The sequence below is a fragment of the Somniosus microcephalus genome, chromosome 28 (assembly GCF_052327205.1).
Source record: "Somniosus microcephalus isolate GS21.2 chromosome 28, FLI_Smic_1.0, whole genome shotgun sequence".
NCBI classification, from domain to species: domain Eukaryota; kingdom Metazoa; phylum Chordata; class Chondrichthyes; order Squaliformes; family Somniosidae; genus Somniosus; species Somniosus microcephalus.
Window position 1 is genome coordinate 14446887 of NC_141014.1, and position 17560 is coordinate 14464446.

Genomic DNA, 17560 nt, shown 5'->3' on the forward strand with positions numbered 1-17560 from the left:
CCGTATAGGAGACTGGTCAAGAAGGTAAGAGCCCATGGGATCCAGGGTGCCTTGGCGCGTTGGATCCTAAACTGGCTGAGTGGCAGGAGGCAGAGGGTGATGGTCGAAGGTTGCTTTTGTGACTGGAAGCCTGTGTCCAGTGGGGTACCTCAGGGATCGGTGCTGGGTCCCTTGTTGTTTGTGATCTACATAAATGATTTGGATGAGAATGTAAAAGGTGTGATCAGTAAGTTCGCAGATGACACGAAAATTGGTGGGGTGGTAAATTGCGAGGAGGAAAGCCTCAGGCTACAGGACGATATAAACGGGTTGGTCAGATGGGCGGAAAAGTGGCAAATGGAATTTAACCCTGAAAAGTGCGAGGTGATGCATTTTGGACAGACAAATAAGGCAAGGGAATACACAATGAGCGGTAGGACCCTAGGAAGTACAGAGGGTCAGAGGGACCTTGGTGTACATGTACATAGATCCCTGAAGGCAGCGGAACAGGTAGATAAGGTGGTTAAAAAGGCATATGGGATACTTGCCTTCATTAGCCGAGGCATAGAATATAAGAGCAGGGAGGTTATGATGGAGCTGTACAAAACGCTGGTGAGGCCACAGCTGGAGTACTGTGTGCAGTTCTGGTTGCCTCACTATAGGAAGGATGTGATTGCTTTGGAGAGGGTGCAGAGAAGATTCACCAGGATGTTACCTGGGATGGAGCGCCTCAGCTATGAAGAAAGACTAAACAGGCTGGGATTGTTTTCCTTGGAGCAAAGAAGGCTGAGGGGGGACCTGATTGAGGTGTACAAAATGATGAGGGGCATAGATAGGGTAGATAAAGAGGAACTTTTCCCCTTAGTAGGGGGGTCAATAACCAGGGGGCATAGATTCAGGGTAAGGGGCAGGAGATTTAGAGGGGATTTGAGGAGGAACTTTTTCACCCAGAGGGTGGTTGGAATGTGGAACTCAATGCCTAAAAGGGTGGTAGAGGCAGGAACCCTCACAACATTCAAGAAGCATTTGGATGAGCACTTGAAATGCCATTGCATACAAGGCTATGGACCAAATGCTGGAAAATGGGATTAGACTGGACAGGGATGGATGGGCGGCGCAGACACGATGGGCCGAAGGGCCTCTTTCTGTGCTGTAAAACTCTATGACTCTATATGTAATACCCCAAGTGTGGACTGTCCTGATCTGTATGTACTACCCCAGGTGTGGACTATCCTGATCTGTATGTAATACCCGAGGTGTGGACTGTCTTGATCTATATGTAATACCCCAGGTGTGGACTATCCTGATCTATATGTAATACCCCAGGTGTGGTCTATCCTGGTCTGTATGTAATACCCCAGGTTGTGGACTGTCCTGATCTGTATGTATTACCCCAGGTGTGGACTATCCTGATCTATATGTAATACCCCAGGTGTGGTCTGTCCTGATCTGTATGTAATACCCCAGGTGTGGTCTGTCCTGATCTATATGTATTACCCCAGGTGTGGTCTGTCCTGATCTATATGTAATCCCCCAGGTGTGGTCTGTCCTGATCTGTATGTAATACCCCAGGTGTGGTCTGTCCTGATCTATATGTATTACCCCAGGTGTGGTCTATCCTGATCTATATGTAATACCCCAGGTGTGGTCTGTCCTGATCTGTATGTAATACCCCAGGTGTGGTCTATCCTGATCTATATGTAATACCCCAGGTGTGGTCTATCCTGATCTGTATGTATTACCCCAGGTGTGGACTATCCTGATCTATATGTAATACCCCAGGTGTGGTCTATCCTGGTCTGTAAGTAATACCCCAGGTGTGGACTGTCCTGATCTGTATGTATTACCCCAGGTGTGGACTATCCTGATCTGTATGTAATACCCCAGGTGTGGACTATCCTGATCTATATGTAATACCCCAGGTGTGGACTGTCCTGATCTATATGTAATACCCCAGGTGTGGTCTATCCTGATCTGTATGTAATACCCCAGGTGTGGTCTATCCTGATCTATATGTAATACCCCAGGTGTAGACTGTCCTGATCTGTATGTATTACCCCAGGTGTGGACTATCCTGATGTATATGTAATACCCCAGGTGTGGACTGTCCTGATCTGTATGTATTACCCCAGGTGTGGACTATCCTGATGTATATGTAATACCCCAGGTGTAGACTGTCCTGATCTGTATGTATTACCCCAGGTGTGGACTATCCTGATCTATATGTAATACCCCAGGTGTGGACTGTCCTGATCTGCATGTAATACCCCAGGTGTGGTCTGTCCTGATCTGTATGTAATACCGCAGGTGTGGTCTGTCCTGATCTATATGTATTACCCCAGGTGTGGTCTGTCCTGATCTATATGTAATACCCCAGGTGTGGACTATCCTGATCTGTATGTAATACCCCAGGTGTGGTCTACCCTGATCTATATGTAATACCCCAGGTGTGGTCTATCCTGGTCTGTATGTAATACCCCAGGTGTGGACTGTCCTGATCTGTATGTATTACCCCAGGTGTGGACTATCCTGATCTGTATGTATTACCCCAGGTGTGGACTATCAAGGTCTGTATGTAATACCCCAGGTGTGGTCTACCCTGATCTATATGTAATACCCCAGGTGTGGTCTATCCTGGTCTGTATGTAATACCCCAGGTGTGGACTGTCCTGATCTGTATGTATTACCCCAGGTGTGGACTATCCTGATCTGTATGTAATACCCCAGGTGTGGACTATCCTGATCTATATGTAATACCCCAGGTGTGGTCTGTCCTGATCTGTATGTAATACCCCAGGTGTGGTCTGTCCTGATCTGTATGTAATACCCCAGGTGTGGTCTGTCCTGATCTGTATGTAATACACCAGGTGCGGACTGTCCTGATCTGTATGTAATACCCCAGGTGTGGTCTATTCTGATCTGTATGTAATACCCCAGGTGTGGACTATCCTGATCTATATGTAATACCCCAGGTGTGGTCTGTTCTGACCTGTATGTAATACACCAGGTGTCGACTGTCCTGATCTGTATGTAATACCCCAGGTGTGGACTGTCCTGATCTGTATGTAATACCCCAGGTGTGGTCTATCCTGATCTGTTTGTAATACCCCAGGTGTGGTCTGTCCTGATCTATATGTAATACCCCAGGTGTGGTCTATCCTGATCTATATGTAATACCCCAGGTGTGGTCTGTCCTGATCTATATGTAATACCCCAGGTGTAGACTGTCCTGATCTATATGTAATACCCCAGGTGTGGACTGTCCTGATCTGTATGTATTACCCCAGGTGTGGACTATCCTGATCTATATGTAATACTCCAGTTGTGGTCTATCCTGATCTATATGTAATACCCCAGGTGTGGACTATCCTGATCTGTATGTAATACCCCAGGTGTGGTCTATCCTGATCTATATGTAATACCCCAGGTGTAGACTGTCCTGATCTGTATGTATTACCCCAGGTGTGGACTATCCTGATCTATATGTAATACCCCAGTTGTGGAATGTCCTGATCTATATGTAATACCCCAGGTGTAGACTGTCCTGATCTGAGTGTATTAGCCCAGGTGTGGACTGTCCTGATCTGTATGTAATACCCCAGGTGTGGACTATCCTGATCTATATGTAATACCCCAGGTGTAGACTGTCCTGATCTGAGTGTATTAGCCCAGGTGTGGACTGTCCTGATCTGTATGTAATACCCCAGGTGTGGACTATCCTGATCTGAGTGTATTACCCCAGGTGTGGACTGTCCTGTATGTAATACCCCAGGTGTGGACTGTCCTGATCTGTATGTAATACTCCAGGTGTGGACTGTCCTGATCTGTATGTAATACCCCAGGTGTGGTCTGTCCTGATCTGTATGTAATACCCCAGGTGTGGACTGTCCTGATCTGTATGTAATACCCCAGGTGTGGTCTGTCCTGATCTGTTTGTAATACCCCAGGTGTGGTCTGTCCTGATCTGTATGTAATACCCCAGGTGTGGACTGTCCTGATCTGTGTGTAATACCCCAGGTGTGGTCTGTCCTGATCTGTATGTAATACCCCAGGTGTGGACTGTCCTGATCTGAGTGTATTACCCCAGGTGTGGACTGTCCTGATCTGTATGTAATACCCCAGGTGTGGAATGTCCTGATATATATGTAATACCCCAGGTGTGGTCTGTCCTGATCTGAGTGTATTACCCCAGGTGTGGACTGTCCTGATCTGTATGTAATACCCCAGGTGTGGTCTGTCCTGATCTGAGTGTATTACCCCAGGTGTGGACTGTCCTGATCTATATGTAATACCCCAGGTGTGGTCTGTCCTGATCTGAGTGTATTACCCCAGGTGTGGACTGTCCTGGTCTATATGTAATACCCCAGGTGTGGTCTGTCCTGAGCACGATACAGCTTCAGTCTGACGTCTGGAGATTTGAACTCGACTGTCTTGGCAAAATAACCAACCTTCTGGTCTACTTTGTTACTGCACTTTTTGGACCTGTTCAGCAACATGGTCACACCCCTAACCCTCGACGCTCTCTGTTGAGCTGTGACAGTTGAGATTGTTCTAAGACTGAGAGGTTTCATTGCAGAATAAGGTTGCTGCTCTCAGTCAATAGGATCACCGAGCTGTAGCCAGAGTACCAGTTGTGCTGAGGCCGAACATCATTGCCAGGGTTCATTAACCTACTTGGCGTATATTTTATGCCTCTCTGTACCTTCCTGTAACAGAAATCTGTGCAGTTCTTTTTCTAAAACAAATCTACAGAATCAGTCGATGATATTTAATGATTTATTATTAATGTGGGTTTTGTAAATGCTCTGTAAATCTCTTCCCTCCTTTAAGCTCCCTTCTGTTTCAGATAGTTGTCCATCTCGTGGACCTTCTTGTTGAGTACCCCGCCGTGGACTCCCTTTTTGCCTATCACAAACACCATGGTTTTGATGGTTTTGCCGATGCAGATGCTCTTGCCTTGGCCGCCCTTCATCCTCGCGTCCATCACTCCATCATTGTTGACCATGAGGTTGTCCCGGATGACGGAGCATTTCTTTCCCCCGATGGTGATGCCAGTTTGTAAGAAAGCCTTGCGGTCCTACCCTATTAACATGCTGACCTCCTGTGGGGAGACGGCGGCCAACACACCACCAGGCTTGGAAGCCCAGACCGACTTGTTGTCAGCCTGGCCGACGATGGCAGCATCTTCCACATTCTTCTCCTTCAGTATACTGTTGATATAATTCTTCCAGTCTGACATCCTCTCCTTGATCGAAGATTGATTTCAGACACAACTCTCCTTGGTGATGTCTCACCAACAGCAGATCATTAATGTTAGAGGACTTAACAGGCAACAACCTAACAGTCCTATGTCATTGTGAGGTCAGTGAGTGACATCACGTCTGAGTGACATCACGTCAAAGTGATGTCACTCTTTTATGGTTGTTCATGTCTTGTTGTGACGGCTTGCATCTCTTTCTGTAATTCAGCAATGATTGCACCTGAAACAGTTGGTGCTTTACTCTATTCATTGAGTATCCTGTTTACAGGCGGATTCCCCCCCTCCCATCTTCTGCTCCTCCCTTCCTTTCCTGAAGGCACTGACTTGCGCTGGGATATAGCTCCCTGAATGTAAGCAGCCCTCGCTCTCAAACACTCACAACATTCCAGCCGCGGACCTTTTCTTGCCCATCACAAGCGCCATGTTCTTCAAGGTAATGGAGATAGTCACACCTAGTCCCCCCTTCATCATGAAGTCCATCGTGCCACTGTCGCAGTTATCCCTGATGATCAAGCACTTCTTTCTCCAAATCACTATGTCAGTCTGCAAGACTTGCATATCAGGAGCAGGAGGAGGCCTTGTTGAATCATTGCCAATCCCTAGCCCAAGGACACCAAAACCAGTTGTATTTTTTTCTACCACTGCACCATAACTCAGCACGGCCTGGGATTTGAACCTGGCATCTTCCTGATCTCTTTGGGCTCAGTACCACGCTCATACACGCCAACCTACACGATTCTGAAAAGCTGACATAGCCGTAAAATAGCTGACAACTCATTAAACAACATGTAACAAAGGCCTCTGAAGAAGGCCACTGTTACAAAGTAACTGAACTTCAACATAGATTATTGTGAGGTGGTGTGGCGTTGCCACATTGGGGAAACACTGTGTGTATGTAGATAAACCTGTATAATCCCCTTTTAACTGCTGTATTCCCCTCCCCCCGCAAGACAGTTGCAAGCTGAGAGGAATAAGGCATGTTCAGACTTGCCTGCTGCTGAGAGAAGGAAAACCAATCAGGTTCCAGCAGGTGACCAATCCGTGAGTCATCACAGGTTCGCGGGCTGTACGAATTCAGTACTGTATTGTGAGAGTTGGAGTAAAGACCTATTTCTTGTAGCTCGCTGTGTTGCCTAATTCTTTACGCTGGAGACTGTAGTCTCCCACAGTGGTACATTTTGGTAGGAAGAATAAGGAGGCCACATACTCCTTGGAATATAAGGGGGGAAAATTGGGTTGATTTGCACCTCTTGTTAGCGCCCCTGGGCATGGTGCCGCTAACGCTTCCCGCGAAATTAAGTGGGAGGTTAGTGGTGCCGGTAGCCAGTAGCGCCCTGCGGTGCTGCACCGCCGGCGATGACGTGATCGCTGTGCATAGCGCCCGTCTCGTGCCCCAGCCGCAACCTTGGGTTGCGCCCCCTGACCTATTGGTGGACGATATGTCTGACATGGTCAGGGGGCGTTTTTGCAGCCGCGGCGGCGCTACTTAAAGGGGCAGGTGTCAGGCGGCCATTTTTTTTTTGGCCAACTGCCAGCACCTGCCCCCTTCCCCTTTTTTCTTCGGGGTGCCGGCCGCGATCGTTCAGCCCGACACTCCTCTTGAGTGCCGGGCTGTTTTCATGGCACCCCGCTCCCCGGTGGGCCCGCAGGACCCCAGTGTGCGCAGCGCTAGGCCCCTCCCCTTTAATCAAGGGATGGAGGCCTGCAATACCGTGGCGCTACGTGCCAACGCGCATGGCGCTGTTACACATAGCGCAGCAAAATTCACTGGTAGCACTCCAAGAAGGAGGGGGAGCGCATCCAGTAGCCCCGCCTGCTGCTTGGGGCGCTACTATTGAATTTACACCGCTGGGGTGTAACTTTTTCGGGATGCTAAAATTAGTGCCCTGGCGACATTAGCGCCCCAAAGGGGGCGCCACCAAATTTTTCCCCTAAGTGTCTAAATGGGGTAAAGGACCAGAGAGATCTGGGGGTACAGATACACAAATCACGAAAAGTAGCGATGTATGTTAATAAGGCCATAAAAAAAAAATCAAAGCACTGGGGTTCATTTTTAGAGGGAAAGAATTGAAAAGCAGAGTAGTTATTTTCAACTTGTATGGAACCTTGATTAGACCACACTTGGAGTACTGTGAACAACTCTGGTCTCCATATTCTAAAAAGGACATAGAGGCACTGGAGAAGATGCAAATGAGTTAGTAACATAGTAACATAGAGATAGGAACAGGAGTAGGCCATTCGGCCCTTCGAGCCTGCTCCGCCATTCAATGAGATCATGGCTGATCCTCGTCTGAGATCATAGCTGATCTTACCAGTTCAGTACCCCGTCCCCGCCTTTTCTCCGTAACCCTTAATCCCCTTAGCCTTCAGAAATATATCCAATTCTCTCTTGAAAATATTTATTGAATTAGCCTTCACAGCCCTCTGTGGCAGGGAATTCCACAGGCTCACCACTCTTTGAGTGAAGAAATTCTTCCTCATCTCTGTTTTAAATGATTTGCCCGCTATTTTTAGACTGTGGCCCCTGGTTCTGTGCTCCCTGGCCATTGGAAACATTCTCTCTGAATTCAGCCTGTCCAGGCCTGCCATAATTTTATATGTTTCGATGAGATCCCCTCTCAATCTTCTAAACTCCAGTGAGTACAAGCCCAAACTATTTAATCTCTCTTCGTAGGTCATTCCCGCCATTCCAGGTATCAGCCTGGTGAATCGCCGTTGCACTCTTTCCATGGCAAGAACATCCTTCCGCAGATGGGGCGACCAAAACTGTACACAATACTCCAGATGCGGTCTCACCAGCACCTTGTACAGCTGTAGTAAGGTATCCCTATTCCTATACTCGAACCCCCTTGATATGAAGGCCAACATACCATTTGCCTTCTTAATCGCCTGTTGCACCTGCATGCTCTCCTTCAGTGACTGGTGCACAAGAACACCCAGGTCCCTCTGCACTTCCCCATCTCCCAATCTATTGCCATTTAGATAATAATCTACCCTCCTGTTTTTACCCCCAAAGTGGATAACCTCGCATTTATCCACATTATAGTGCATCTGCCACGTATCCGCCCATTCCCCCAACCTGTCCAAATCGCACTGTAGCCTCCTGACATCCTCATCAGAGCCCACCCCTCCTCCTAGTTTAGTGTCGTCAGCGAACTTGGAAATATTGCATCCAATTCCCCGATCCAGATCATTTATATATATTGTGAACAGCTGGGGTCCCAGGACAGATCCTTGCGGCACCCCGCTGGTCACTGCCTGCCACTCTGAAAACGAGCCGTTTATTCCAACTCTCTGTTTTCTATCCGCCAGCCAGTTCTCTATCCACGTTAATACTTTGCCCCCAATCCCATGAGCCTTAATTTTACTAGAATGGTACCAGAACTGAGAGGTTATGGCCTAGAAATTCGGTCGGCCAGCAAAAAAAATGGCCGCCCCGCACCTCCCCTTTAATTAGCGCCACTACCGCCGCAGGTAGGCTCCCCTGAACCGGTCGCACATTGCGACCGGCGTTATAGCGGGGGGCGCGACCCAATATCGCGATCGGGACGGTAGTGGGGCGCTGCGCGCACCGATGACGTCATCAGTGGCGACGCAGCGCTACAGGCTAACGCCGCCATTAGCGCCCCGCTAAATTTTGCAGGGGGCATGGCCAGTGGCGCTAAAGCCACTAAGTGCCCTTTTTGGGCGCTAACTGGTGGCGCAGCCCACCGAATTCCTAGGCCTATATCTATCAGGAAAGGCTGAACAAAGAAGACTGAGGGGGTGACCTTATAGAGGTTTTTAAGATTATGAAAGGATTTGATTGGGTGGACGTAGAGAAGATGTTTCCACTTACGGGGGAGACCAGAACTAGGGGGCCATCAACATAAGGTAGTCACTAATGAATCCAATAGGGAATTCAGGAGAAACTTCTTTACCCAGAGGGTGGTTAGAATGTTGAACTTGCTACCACAGGGAGTGGTTGAGGTGAATAGTATAGATGCCTTTAAGGGGAAGCTGGATAAACACACGAGGGAGAAAGGAATAGAAGGATATGCTGATAGGGTGAGATGAAGAGGGGTGGGAGGAGGCTCGTGTGGAGCATAAACACTGGCACGGACCAGTTGGGCCGAATGGCCTGTTTCTGTGCTGGAAATACTCTGTAACTATGTAAACTGAATCGGTTAAATTCATTTTTAGTACATTGGATTTCAGGATTTTTAAGGGTTTTGTTTTTCTTTGAAAACTGAAACCTAATGGCCTCGTGTATTCTGGGCACCACACTTTAGGAAGGATGTCAAAGCCTTGGAGATGGTGCAGAGGAGATTTACTAGAATGGCACCAGGGATGAGGGACTTCAGTTACATGGAGAGACTGGAGAAGCTGAAATTGTTCTCCTTAGAGAAGGTTAAGGGAAGATTTAACAGAAGTGTTGAAAATTAGGAGGTGTTTTGATGGAGCAGATAGATAGTAACTGTTTCCACTGGTGGGAGGGCTGGTAACCAGAGGACACATTTAAAATAATTGTCAAAAAAACCAGGGGGGAGATGAGGAGAATTGTTATAATCTGGAACACGCTGACTGAAAGAGCGGTGGAAGCAGATTCAATAGTAACTTTCAAAAAGGAATTGGATAAATATATAAAATGAAAAGAAATTGCAGGGCCATGGGCAACGTTCCCTATAATTTTAAATTTGGGTGTGCGGTCCCTTTAACGGCCTGTTCAAAGTCTCTCACATGTGCGAAATGTCACTTTGGAAAAGCCAGTCCTGGTCTGCGCGGGACCGGTAGACGACAGTGCGGCCACGCAGCTTAGAAGGAACGTTGGCTATGGGACAAGAGCAGAGGATTGGGACTAATTGGACAGCGCTTTCAGAGAGCCAGCACAGGCACGATGGGCCTCCTTCTGTGCGGTATTAGAAAGAAACAAAGAGTGACTTGCATTTTTATAGCACACTTCACGACTACCGGACGTCCCAAAACACTTTACAGCAAATTAAGTACTTTTTGAAGTGTAGTCACTGTTGTAATGTAGGAAATGCGGCAGACAAATTTGCGCACAGCAAGCTCCCACAAACAGCAATGTGGTAATGACCAGATAATCTGTTTTAGTGACGTTGATTGAGGGATAAATATTGACCAGGACACCGGGGATAACTCCCCTGCTCTTCGAAATGGTGCCATGGGATCTTTTACATCCACCTGAGAGGGCAGACGGGGCCTCGGTTTAACATCTCATCTGAAAGACGCCACCTCCGACAGTGCAGCACTCCCTCAGTACTGCACTATAGGGGGGGAAAACGGAAAGTGCATATTTTGGCAACTGTACACGCTTGGCAGTGCATTTCTCTTCTTCTTAGGCAGTCCCTCGGAACCGAGGATGACTTGCTTCCACATTAAAAATGAGTTCTCAGGTGACTGATGAGTCCAATGTAGGACCGACAGTCTCCGTCACAGGTGGGGCAGACGGCAGTGTATTTACACACTGTGACATTAATGCGCCGATAAAGCAATTCTTAAAGAAATACACGATGAGTAGAAATTAACCAGTGATGGCCTCTTAGTAATATCTATAAGAAAGCAAAAGGATGAGAAGTAACCATTCAGGCCATTGAGCCCACTCATTTCAAAGACCAGACACACTGCACTTTGTTACAGAACCCCTAATCTCCCCTATTTAATCTGCTGGGGATAAATTGCAGAGAAATACTCCCGCATCTTCAAAGGTCATGGAACGAAACTCATCTACCTTCACATTTCAGCTACAACAACTTGCATTTATATATGGTGTGGAGATGCCGGTGTTGGACTGAGGTGGACAAATGTAAGAAGTCACACAACACCAGGTTATAGTCCAACAGCTTAATTTGAAATCACAAGCTTTCGGAGCGCTGCTCCTTCGTCAGGTGAAGTGGAGAGATGCATATAGACACAGCATATATAGTCAGAGAATACTGCCAGATGATTACAGGTAATCATGTGATAAAGGGCAGTTAGAAAGATTACCTGTAATCATCTGGCAGTATTCTCTGACTATATATGCTGTGTCTATATGCATCTCTCCACTTCACCTGACGAAGGAGCAGCGCTCCGAAAGCTTGTGATTTCAAATAAAGCTGTTGGACTATAACCTGGTGTTGTGTGACTTCTTGCATTTATATAGCACCTTTAATGTAGCAAAGCGTCCCAAGGCGTTTCACAGGAGCGATTGTCAAACAAAATTTGACACCGAGCCACATTAAAAGATATTAGGACAGGTGACCAAAAGCTTGGTCAAACAGGTGGATTTTAAGGAGTGTCTTAAAGGAAGAGAGAGAGAGGTAGAGAGGCGGAGAGGTTTAAGGAGGGAATTCCAGAGCTTAGGGCCCAGGCAGCTGAAGGCACGGCCACCAATGGTGGGGTGAAGGAAATCGGGGATGCGCAAGAGGCCGGAATTGGAGGAGCGCAGAGATCTCGGAGGGATGTCGGGCTGGAGGAGGTTACAGAGAAAGGGAGCGGCGATGCCATGGAGGGATTTGAACTCCAGGCTGAGAATTTTAAATTGGAGGCGTTACCGGACCGGGAGCCAATTCTGCTCAACAAGCACAGGTGGGTAAACAGGGCTTGGTGCGAGTTAGGACACGGGCAGCCCAGTGGATGAGCTCAAGGTTATGGAGTGTGTAAGGTGGGAGGCCAGGAGAGCATTGGAATATTCCATGGACACCATTCCATCTTAGTGCTGCCCTAAGATTTTTGACTGGCCTTATGGATTTCTGTGGTACAGATGGTGGACTGTGTATATTTTGTATTCTGTGCATTTGTAGTCAAGGTAGTCAAATTTCCTGTCACCAGTGGGCACCTGCATACTGGAAAGGGATTCCGGGAATTGTGGTCCTTGCTTTCCTGCTTGCAAGCAAAAGATGCTGGGAGTTGCAGTCCTTCCTTGACAGTCTGCATGTAGAGTTGTTGGGATTTGCAGTGTTTGAAACAAGTTGACAGCCACCTGGTATTGCAGTGGCCATTTGGGCAAGTCTGTGAGAAAGGGCCGGTGCTGGAAGCACCAGCTAATGACATTGCTGCTTTTCCTTGGGAATTTGGGAGTGTTGTTCTTGGTATGGAGACGAACAGCTGCTTTCTTTGTCCAAAAATAGACCTTGAAAAAGTGACCAAGGCTGTAATTTCAGTTCCGATTTTATAATGTTCATGTCTAAGGAATCACACTGGTTCTTTCATCTGCTTCCCTCCATTCTGCTGCCTTTCCCTTCTCTCTCCATTTCCCTCCCCCATTTCTACGGTTATCTGAAGATACAGAGCTACGGGGAGAGATTGGAACGGTGGGATTTGTTTTGGATTGCTCCAGAAAAAAGCTGGGGTGGACACGATGGGCCAAATGGCCTCCTTCATGCTACAGGAAACTTTTTTTTATCCGGCACCGACGGGACCGACGTGGTGCCGGTTCATCAAAAATTCCGGATAACCGAAAGCTATAGTCAAAGATACGGAGCTGAGAGCTCCGTATAAAGCAACAAACCCTGGTTCAGAACAATGGCCAAAAGTTCCAAGCGTCTCTGTAGCTTAGCAACAGCTGCAGCCACACCCTTGCACAGCAACAGATGGAGGAAGGCAAGTAATAAAACTTACCTAAACCTACTCCTGCATTTTGCCGGTTAACCGAGATTTCCGGTTATTTAAGTGCCGGTAAATCGAAAGTTTCCTGTATAAACTTCTACTGGAGCATAGGAACAGGAGGAGGCTATTTATCATGGCTGATCTGTAGCTCAACTCCATTTGCCTGTCTTTGCCCCATATACCCTTATCTAACAAAAATCTATCGATCTCAGTCTTGAAAATTTCACTTGTCTAAGCATCCACAGCCTCTTGGTTCCGGATTTCCATTACCCTTTGTGTGAAATTGACAGGATTGAAGGCCGATAAATCCCCAGGGCCTGATAATCTACATCCTAGGGTACTTAAGGAAGTGGCCCTAGAAATAGTAGATGCAATGCTGGTCATCTTCCAAAATTCTATAGACTCTGGAACAGTACCCATGGATTGGAGGGTAGCTAATGTTACCCCACTATTCAAAAAAGGTGGTAGAGAGAAAATGGGGGATTACAGACCGGTAAGCCTGACATCGGTAGTGGGGAAAATGCTAGAGTCCATTATAAAAGATGTAATAGCAGAGCACTTGGAAAACAGTGACATGATCGGACAAAGTCAACATGGATTTACAAAAGGTAAATCATGCTTGACTAATCTACTGGAATTTTTTGAGGATGTAACTGGTAGAATAGATAAGGGAGAACCAGTGGATGTGGTGTATTTGGACTTTCAGAAGGCTTTCGATAAGGTCCCGCATAAGAGATTAGCGTGCAAAGTTAAAGCACATGGGATTGGGGGTAAGGTACTGACTTGGATAGAGAACTGGTTGGCAGACAGGAAGCAAAGAGTTGGAATAAACGGGTCTTTTTCCGAGTGGCAGGCAGTGACTAGTGGGGTACTGCAGGGATCGGTGCTCGGACCCCAGCTATTCACAATATATATTAATGATCTAGACAAGGGAACTAGATGTAATATCTCCAAGTTTGCAGACGACACTGTGGTAAACCACTGCTAACTCTGTACATGTCTGTGTGGTAAACCACTGTTAACTCTGTACAGGTCCGGGCATGTCTCCACCCCTGGCTCCACCCCTAAGCCCGGGTATAAAGGTGACTCACCACCCTTCCCCCGGGAGCTCTTAGGATGGATCCATTAGCAGAGGCATGCTCCAGTTCTTAGTCAATAAAAGCCTACTTCGTATAAGTTCAACTCGTAGTCTTTGGTGTTGTTGATAGTGCATCAGACACAAAGCTGGGTGGGCGTGTGTGCTGTGAGGAGGGTGCAGAGAAACTCCAGTGTGATTTGGACAGGTTGGGGTGATTGGTCGCCCGCCCCTCGTCCCGCCTCCGTTAACACTGGAAGTGGGCGGGTTCGGCTTTGAGATTTTTAACATTTTAATATCCCACCTGCCCACCCCCCTGTTTTGGGGGGGTTAAAATCCCCCCCTTTAAGTGCTCCCACTGCTTTTATCGCTAACTGTTTCTGCTGGCTTCCCTCCCGTTCCTACAACTCTCAACCTCACCTGTCGTGGCTAAACACACTCCCTTTTTAAAAAGAAAACTTTTATTTTGCAAGACCTTGGGCCCGTGGATATAATCTTGTGCCACGTTAAACAACCCACCACGTTACCGCCCCCCGGACTATGACACGAGTCTCTCACGATCAAAAACTCGTAATCTCAACAGGCACAACAACCTAAAAAATACAATATACTGTGTACCAAACGACACCTCCTGCCCCGCGTTGGGGCGCCAAATGTAAGTAAATTGTTTAAGGTTCGGTCGCTAATCAAAGAGGCCAGAGGGTTCCAAAGTATAAAGGTTTTATTACAAGAAAAGATGAACCTTCATAAAACACTGGTTCGGCCTCAACTGGAGTAATGGGGGTGATTTTGCCAATGGGGAGCTTTTGGAGGCGGGACTCCCACTTGTAGGGTTTTAGTCCCGCCTCCATCGATTTCTGGCCAATCCACGCTATTTTCCCTTGATTGACCTTGTTAAGCCCACCCAGCGGGTTTAGCAGGCCAATTAAGGGGAAGCCGGTTACAGAGAATGTCGGTGTTTGACGTTTCATCTGTCAAAAATTTTTGACAGATGAATTGTCATCGTTTGACAGCTCTGTGAAGCTGTCAAACACTGACATTCTCTGTTGTTTGATGAGTCCTTGTATTCAAGACTCACCAAACCTATCCACTGAGCAGAAATTAGATGGTTGTTGCATCGGAGAATGCGGCAGCCATTCTGTCATCTCTGCCGGTGAGATGCCGGAGTCTCCGGTTCCCCAACTGTTGAAGCCTGCAGGAAGAAACAACGGTAAGTAAACATTTTCTATCACTTTACACTCACCTCACACACTTACCTCTCCACACCTGCACCCATCACTCGCCTTCACAGCGCACTTTTTGACCCCGCAGACCCACTGCTGGCCTCGCTGACCCTGGCGGGGTTTCCCGACATCAGGAAGCCCGCACTTGCAGGGGTAAAATGGGGATAATCCTCTTATCTGCCTGTTAACTACCTGTTAACAGGCAGTTAAGTGGCTGTAATCCCCTTCCCGCCTTGGGTAGGCGACTCCAAGCGCGGGTGGGGTACCCGCCTCCTGGTAAGATGGCACGGAGGCGGGTTGGGTGCGGGATGGGTACCCGCCCCCAGACTCTGCCATTTTCCCGGCAGTCCCGCCTCCAAACCTGCCTCCCCAGGGCTGGCAAAATTCCCCCCATTGTGTCCAATTCTGGGCACCGCACTTAGGAAGGATGTGAAGGCCTTAGAGAGGGTGCAGAAAAGATTTACGAGATTGATTCCTGGGATGAGGGACTTCAGTTACGTGGATAGACTGGAGAAGCTGGGTTCGTTCTCCTTAGAACAGCGAAGGTTAAGAGGAGATTTGATAGAGGTGTTCAAAATCATAAGGGGTCTGGACAGAGTAGCTAGAGAGAAACTGTTCCCATTGGCGGAAGGGTCGAGAACCAGAGGACACAGATTTAAGGTGATTGGCAAAAGAACCAAAGGCGACATGAGAAAAACTATTTTACGCAGCGAGTGGTTAGGATCTGGAATGCACTACCTGAAAGGGTGATGGAGGCAGATTCAATCGTGGCTTTCAAAAGGGAGTTGGATAAGTACCTGAAGGAAAAAACATTTGCAGGGCTACGGGGAAAGGGCGGGGGAGTGGGACTAACTGAAGTGCTCTTGCAGAGAGCCGGCACGGGCTCGACGGGCCGAATGGCCTCCTTCTGTGCTGTAACCATTCTATGATTCTATAAAATAAAGATGTTACAGGAAACTTTCGATTTACCGGCACCTAAATAACCGGAAATGTCGGTTAACCGGCAAAATTCAGGAGTAGGTTTTACTTCATATTGACTTGCCTTCTTCCATCTGTGCTTTGCAAGGATGTGGCTGCAGCTGTTGCTAAGCTACAGAGACGCTTGAAACTTGTGTTCATTGTTCTACAGTTGTTGCTAAGCAACAGGGTTTGTTGCTTTATACGGAGCTCTGAGCTCCCTATCTTTTACTATAGTGTTCGGTTATCCGGAATTTTTGATGAACCGGCACCACGTCGGTCCCGTCCGTGCCGGATAAAAGAAAGTTTCCTGTAAAATACAATTAAAACATTGAGATACAACCTTGGCAAAGCTCTAACATCGACAAGGTTTCCAGACGATCGAACTCACATTGTTGTTTGTGGGACAAATTAGCTGATGTGTTTCCTACATTACAACAGTGACCGCATTTCAAAAGTATTTCATTGGCTGTAAAACGCTGTGGGATGTCCTAAGGTCACGAAAGGCGCTCTAGAAATGCGAATTTAAAAAAATTCATTTATGGGATCTGGGCGTTGCTGGCAAGGCCAGTATTTATTGCCCATCCCTAATTGCCCTTGAGAAGGTGGTGGTGAGCCGCCTTCTTGAACCGCTGCAGTCCGTGTGGTGAAGGTGCTCCCACAGTGCTGTTAGGGAGGGAGTTCCAGGATTTTGACCCAGCGACGATGAAGGATCGGCCGATATACTTCTAAGTCAGGATGGTGTGTGACTTGGAGGGGAACTTGGAGGTGGTGGTGTTCCCATGCGCCTGCTGCCCTTGTCCTTCTAGGTGGAAGAGGTCGCGGGTTTGGAAGGTGCCGCCGAAGAAGCCTTGGCGAATTGCTGCAGTGCATCTTGTAGATGGTACACACTGCAGCCACGGTGCGCCGGTGGTGGAGGGAGTGAATGTTTAAGGTGGTGGATGGGGTGCCAATCAAGTGGGCTGCTTTGCCCTGGATGGTGTCGAGCTTCTTGAGTGTTGTTGGAGCTGCACTCATCCAGGCAAGTGGAGAGTATTCCATCACCCTCCTTACTTGTGCCTTGTAGATGGTGGAAAGGCTTTGGGGAGTCAGGAGGTGAGAATACCCAGCCGCAGAATACCCAGCCTCTGACCTGCTCTTTTTGCCATAGTATTTGTGTGGCTGGTCCAGTTAGGTTTCTGGCCAATGGTGACCCCCAGGATGTTGATGGTGGTGGATTCGGCGATGGTAATGCCGTTGAATGTCAAGGGGCGGTGGTTAGACTTTCGCTTGTTGGAGATAGTCATTGCCTGGCAGCTCTGTGGCATGAATGGTACCTGCCACTTATCAGCCCAAAGTTCTTCTCCCTTTGCCTGTGCACTAGCTTTTAGAGATTGTGTACATTAATACTCAAATCCCTCTGCTCCGCCACAGTTTCTGATCTCTCACCATTTGGAGAATATTCCAGTTTGTCTCCCTTGGATCCAAAGTGGATGA

The 17560-nt window shown here is 47.8% G+C and overlaps 1 protein-coding gene and 1 pseudogene across 1 annotated transcript in view; one reads left to right on the plus strand and one right to left on the minus strand.

The window, feature by feature from the left end:
* Positions 1-17560, plus strand: part of LOC147098983 (uncharacterized) — a 411709-nt gene that overhangs the window by 208762 nt on the left and 185387 nt on the right. The gene's annotated exons all lie outside the window — the stretch shown is intronic.
* On the minus strand, positions 4742-5283 carry LOC147098985 (profilin-3-like; annotated as a pseudogene).